A 6,993-nucleotide genomic window follows, 5' to 3' on the forward strand; every position below is an offset into this window, starting at 1 on the left:
ATTAAATCTGGCAACGAGTTGGTTGGAACGGTGCCGAAAAGTATACAGGGGATTAAGTGGCCGCGTGGATAATTAATGGTGCCGAGAGCCTGGCGGCAACAAATGCCGGCGTTGACCCCATGGCTTGTAGTAGTAAGTATTTTGTCACTAGGACGTCATACGCTCATACAGTAGTCCTGTATATGTACGTAGTATTATACTCCAACTACTACTCCGGTTGCAGATTGACGTTGCCGTCAGTTAGATGAATGATCGACGTTCCCGTCAGTTAGATGATGAATAGACTGGCGTTCCCGTCAGTTGGATGGATCCACCAACACTTTGGTGGCCGTAGCTCTCACCCCCAACACGGCAATACCAACAGGAAACCACCGAGGAAGAAGACGGAGAGGCTAGCTACTTGACGACCGGGACACTACCCAACGTGGAAAAACCATCAGCACGGCTGCCACTACCACTAGCGCCTACGGCTCCATGAAGGTGGGCGTATTCAATGCAACGCCATGCACCGTACCGGCGGCGACAGACGGAGGAGCCCAGACGCTGCTGCCGCCACATAAATCTCTGCCTTTGTCTTGACCGTTGCCGTTTCCAGTTACTACTGGTACCGGCTTCCGCCTCCATCTTTACTGCGCACGGTCGCGTGTTTGACGCCTTCCCTGCCATCGTTCAAGCCACGCGTGGTGCATGCATAGTACCACAAAACTGCCCTGTCAGTGTTGAAGATAGTGAGTAATATGGCAGAGGCGTGCGCCGATGTGCCGATCGGCGGGGGGAGAGTTTGTAGAATTTGACTTCGACGGCCGGGAAGGCGAGCTGAGGTGAAGTCGTAGCCTGCCCATGCAACAGATGGATGGATACTACAGTAGATGTGGAAGTGGTCGTGGGGCATCGGTCTCCTGGAGAGAAGTGATTGACCCGGTGCATAATTGCATTGCCCATGCTGCTTTGTGGGCAAAGAAAGCTACTTATCCGAAGCTTACCCGCTCCCACTGAGACACTGAGTAATGAGCGCCATACTTCTTGGGTCTACTTAATTAACTATGGTCAAACTAACATTCAATTTGGCTTCATTTCGTGGCAGGAGCAAATATCCTAGGGGTTTTTAAGCTGGGCGATATATAGTGCTATGGGAGCATCTCTCACCGGACTTACCTAATTAAACCCTCTATACGCCATACGTGCGTGAACAGAAGCGGCCGACCCACATTTGTCCGTCCACGGAAACACATTCCCATTTGCAAACCCTCATTTTCATTTAAACCCATGCATGTGGATTACTAAACCATGCATACAAATAGCACACAACAATCAAAATAACAAATGGCGACTCAATAATGATTTTTTAAATTTAAAATAAATACATAGTTCAAACATAAAATATTGTCCGAACTGCATAGTTCAAACATAAAATTTCAAAAAAATTAAAATGATAATTGTGATACATTGTCAAAAGCTAAGAGTGATAAAAGTGAAATAAAAATATTTTGCTATTGCCACGGAATGACATTTGTGATACATTGTCAAAAGCTAAGAGTGGCAAAGACGAAATGTAAAAATCTATGGTGGCATAGGGCATCTCCAACGATAACCCGCAAAAAACCTCCCCCATCCTTCCGTAGACAGGGGGGACCAGTTCACGGACATGGATGCGGGAGGTCGACAACCAATGCTAGCCGCATACATTTCAAACTATTTTTCAACAAACTGGATGAAATTCATGCAAACACGGCCGGATTTCATACAAACATGACGGATTTAATACAACACTACTAGGGAAAACCCTAGTAGTGGTGCGGGTTTTAATGCTATCAGTAGCGCGGGTGGCCGCGCTACTACTACGACGCTACAGCTAACAGGTAATAGTAGCCCGGTCTAACCCAGAGCTACTACTAATAACTGTATCAGTAGCGTTGTTCTATCACACGCTAGTATTAAGTAGTTGTAGCGCTTTTCCTGTCCCGGCGATGCTGCTGTATCTTTCAACATTTTTTCTGCTTCCTATTGATGTAGAACAGTACCTGTTTCAATAAACTGCAATTTCACATATACCAGATAACAATATCATTAACCACAATACTAGATACTCATATATAGTCATACAGTAGTCATACAATATCATTAAGCATTATAGGTACTCACATATAGTGAACATGCATCCTCACTCACATATATGGTTCATACAGTAGCATATATAATAAGCAGTACTAGGTAGTCATACCGCCACACATATATAGTAGTCTACTAGGTTAGTCATACAATCACACACATATTTAGTTCTAGATGATATCGGCGACGATCATCATCCTCAAGCCTTAGCGGTGGGTGTTCCTGGTAGTAATTAGGATGGTTTGTCCAACACGAAGATTCTTGCCAACGAGAAAGCTCTTCCACCCAACCGAGCTTAAGTGTGTGCAACCGTTCGTGTCCATGCCGTACGCACAGGTGGTGACGGAGCCCCTTGCGGTAAGGCGTATTCCAGCTGAGCCTTCTTCATCAGGCTCGATACCACAACTCACAGATATGCTCTTTGGCAATTTCTGAATAAGAGAAACATATCAATTAATAAGTAGCCTCGCACATACTCTTGCGCTACTACTACTAAGCATATCATCGGATAATTTGCATTTGTAAGTATAACAATAAAGCATATCATCAAATTACTATAGTAAGTATAACATACCATGACAAGCCGATCAACCATGGTACTTGTCAGGCGGGTCATGAATGGCACCCCGATAAAGTCAGCACGTGGCGGAATTATGTCCCATAGGTTGCACACCTCCTCCTCGCTCAGCCTCATTCTTTGAGCATAGATGGCTTCATCAAGTGGGTCCTCATCATCTTCATCAAGTGGGTCCTCATCATCTTCCTCCGTGCTGACATAAATGACAGCCAGCTTGGGTCTTTCTGCTCTGAAGGACAAGCTGGTCAACTCACCACCAGTGATACCCATGTGGGTGAGGAAACGAACCCATCCATCTCCGCCAATCCACGACATATTGTGTCCTTTCTCGACCTCCATAGTGTAGGGGCCACCCGGAGCCTCAAAGGTCACAGTGTCTCCGGTCGGCTTGTTGAATTTCAACCTCAAATTGCATGAAACGATTTGTGTAAAAAAAGCAAAATGACACAATGCATTAATGCCAATAATACTAAAACAAAATAGTTGTTACAAGTTCAATATAATTTGTTACCGTCGCATGAAGAAAACTTGGCTGGAAGTAGATGCCAAACAGCGCGCCAGTTGCAACGTTGCTAGCACACCTTGACTTGCACAGTCGACATGGTGGTGGTGGTGGTGGCGCCATTTTCCTAAATCAATATGAGTAAGGATGAACGATCCACTTCATAGGAAAGAAAAACAGTAACATAAAGTTCTCAATGCATCGGTCTTAATCGGAAAACAGAATATTCAGGTTTAGTAACTAAAATTAACAACATGCACATGCTTCTGTAGTGTGAGAAATTAAGAGAATATCTAGTCACAAAGGCTAACGAGAACTGCAGTGTGAGACATTACATATAACAAGAACTGCCATGCTACTGTTTTCAATCTTTGTTGTTTATCTTGTGCATATAGAAAAACCAAAACAAAGGAACTTATTGGATTCTACATAACATAGATGGACAATTTCATCTCTAGAGGAGCGGGGCTCTCTCTATGTTTCGAGGGATCGTTTGAGGGTCCTCAACATAGGATGGAGCAACGGAGACCGAGAGAAAAATGGCCCGACTAAACTCTTTGGTGGTCATGTCGTACAAGGTTAGTGAAAGTGCAATCATGCCCTTAATCGTATTTTGATGTTGATGACAATGTACACATAGGGGACTAACAGAGTTTGCCAAGTATATCTCAGGTTTTAGTCCCCTCGGGATCATGTGTATGGATTGTGACTACGGAAATATTTATCTTCCTCAAGAACGAAGAATCAAGTCTACTGGCTTAGGCCCTTTTATGTTTGTTCTTGAGTATAGGGAACCCACACTATTAAGAGGGGAACATGGGGTCCCGCGAAAGTCTTGCTCAAGTGATATTCCTTAAACACTCATCTTATGAACCTTGTATCTGTTGGATAACCGACACATGTCGGACGACTGGTATTCATCGGACGTCCGGTACTTTCTATACAGAGTCAAAACGTCGGATTTCCGGTGTCTACCGGATGTCCTTCATTTCCTTCACAAAGCCAAAACGTCGGATTTCCGGTGTCCACCGAACGTCCGACACTTCCTTGTCAGAACCAAATCATCGGACGTCCGGTACCTTCTCCACAGAGCTAAATCGTCGGACTTTTGGTCCCTGTCGATCGTCCGGTGCCTGCCGAGGCCTCGGACGTCTGATATCCACCGGCCATCCAGTACTTCCTATGCAGTGCTAAATCGTCAAACTTTCGGTCCCTGTCGGACGTCCGGTGTATGTCGTGCCTCAGACGTCTGCTATGTCTCGGACGTCCGACGGCTACTGCACTCATATTGGCCCCAACAGCTACTTATTGAGGGATACTATATATACCTCTCACCTATCCCGTGGGAGGTTTGACCATTCACTTTGAACTTTCTCAAGAACACTTTTCACTCTCTCTCTCTCTCTAACTCCTACACCAAATCTTAGATCCCTAAGGGATTTAAGAGCATTTGAGAGAAGTTGTCCACTCAAGTGATAGATCACTCCTTCCCCATCTTTGCACCAAAGGAATTCGTGATTTGAGCAAGTCTTGAGCTTTTCCCCATCGTTCTTGTTACTCTTGGAGGTTGGAGACTCCTAGGCGGTAGGAGTCATTCAGAGAGGAATCGACCATTGTGATTACCCCCGGAAAGTTTGTGAGGGTTTGGAGACCACCCCAAGGTCTACCACTAGTGGTTGAGAAACGCCTTCGTGCTGTTGTCTCAAAGGGAGAATAGGGTGAGCCTTCGTGGCGTTGGTGTGCCTAGGGCTGGGCATATAACCCGAAAACCGATCTACCGAACCGAAATAACTGGCACCGAATCCGAATGCACCGAAACCGAAAACTTCGGTGCTATGACCGGTTTGCATCTCCAAATAACCGAAACTAGTCCGGTGAATTCGGGTTTATCTCTTGGGAAACCGAACTGACCGAAAACCGAGTAAAACAAGGCCCGGCCACATGCCTGCGCTCAATTTCCTCAGCCCCATCCTTAATTGGCGCTAGTCCCGTGCAGCCGCAGCCGCATTCCGCATCCTGCGCATGCACATTGGAATAAAGTAATGCTTCATCCTGTTTACCTCGTGAAGAGGGTCAATCAACTAGTACTCCCGCTGTAGTTTAGGCACTGTACCTTTCTAGGATAAATTATTAAATACACGATCGGTGCTATTCGGTCAGAACCGACGACCGAACCGAAATCTCGGTGCGTAGAATCCTCGGTTAGCTAGCTTTCCATTGACCGATCGGTCCGTATTTTCACAGAACCGAAATTTTACTTAGACCGAAGCACCGACCCGATCGGTTCGGGGGAACCGAACGCCCAGGCCTAGGTGTGCCTTCATGGTAACATCCACCTCTCTAATGGTGACATAGCTTCCCTCCAAGGAAGTGAACATCGGCATACATCCTCGTCTCTCAGAGTTGCGGTTATTCCTAACCCTAACTTCCTACTTGTGGTTACTTGTCTCTTAGTCTTTACGTATATCATATTATGCTTGCTTACTCACATACTTGTGTTACTTGTTTACCTTGCTTAGCTCTTAGCATCATACTTGCAATTGTTAGGCTCACTTTCATATTCCGCATTATTGCCTAGAATTGGTAAGTAACAATTAAAATTTGTAATTGTACCTATTCACCCCCCCTCTAGGTCCATCTCGATCCTTTTCAATTGGTATCGGAGCCTCGTGCTCTATTCTTGTCGCTTAACCGCCCTAGAGCGAGATGAACCCCGATGGGACTCCCCTTGTTGCGGATCCAAAGGATAAGGGCGCGGCTTCCACGGAAGCCAAGTCCTTCACTTCTGAGGATCTGGAACGGGCTCTTGCTAAGAAAAAGGAGGAGTATGATGTTTCTCTTGAGGCCTTGGTGCAAATGATACTAGCCACATTAACCACAATGCTTGCACCACTTTCAGGTGCTACGGCCTCGAGGCCAACTGTGCCTACTCCTTCACTTGTCCAACAACCTCCTAGCAATGATCACTCCAGTGTTCCATGGCTTTATGCAAGACCTCAGATAGAGAAACCAAAGTACAACCCTCAACGCAAACCTCCTTTACTTGATGACACTACCGATTTTTCTTTGTGGAGAGTTGCTATGCAGGACCATCTTCGATATGGAAACGATGAGATGTTGGATATCTTGGAGTATGGTTACCAAGTGGTTGACCCGAAGAATCTTACACCAAGAGAAATATATGACAAGAATCTCAATGACACTGCAACCATGTGCATAAGGAGAGGTATGACTGACAAGCAAAGGAGACCATACATATCACAAGTGCCAAGGAATTATGGGATAGCATTGTGAGGACCAAGACCGGTACCTCACTTGCTCAATATGAAATTGCCAAGGGGCAATTGCAAAACTTTTGTATGGAGAAATGTGAATCTCTCAAGTAGCTCCTTGAGCGTCTGGTGACTCTCACCGCTGACATTCAGTCCTGTGATTCTGACAAGACACAAGATGGATTCAACTTGACTAAGCGATTTCTTGTGGACAAGTTACTTCATGCTCTTGCTTCGTATCATCATCAAATGGTGTGGGACATAAGACATCATCATGGTTTCAAGGAAATGACTCCGGATGACATCATATCCACTTTCCAACTATTTGAAGAGTCAAAGGCAAATGCTTAAAGACATCTTGCCATGCATGGTACCTCAACATCAAATATCAACCTTGCTTTGAAGGCCAAGCATGTATGTGAGGAAGAGCAAAGTGATGAAGAAGAAGAAGATGATGATGATGAAGATGGTGATGAGATTGACTCCGATGAGAGCCCTTCATATGAAGACATTTCCCTCTTTGTCAAGAAGTT

The sequence above is a fragment of the Triticum dicoccoides genome, chromosome 5B, assembly GCF_002162155.2.
Source record: "Triticum dicoccoides isolate Atlit2015 ecotype Zavitan chromosome 5B, WEW_v2.0, whole genome shotgun sequence".
In the NCBI taxonomy this organism is placed as follows: domain Eukaryota; kingdom Viridiplantae; phylum Streptophyta; class Magnoliopsida; order Poales; family Poaceae; genus Triticum; species Triticum dicoccoides.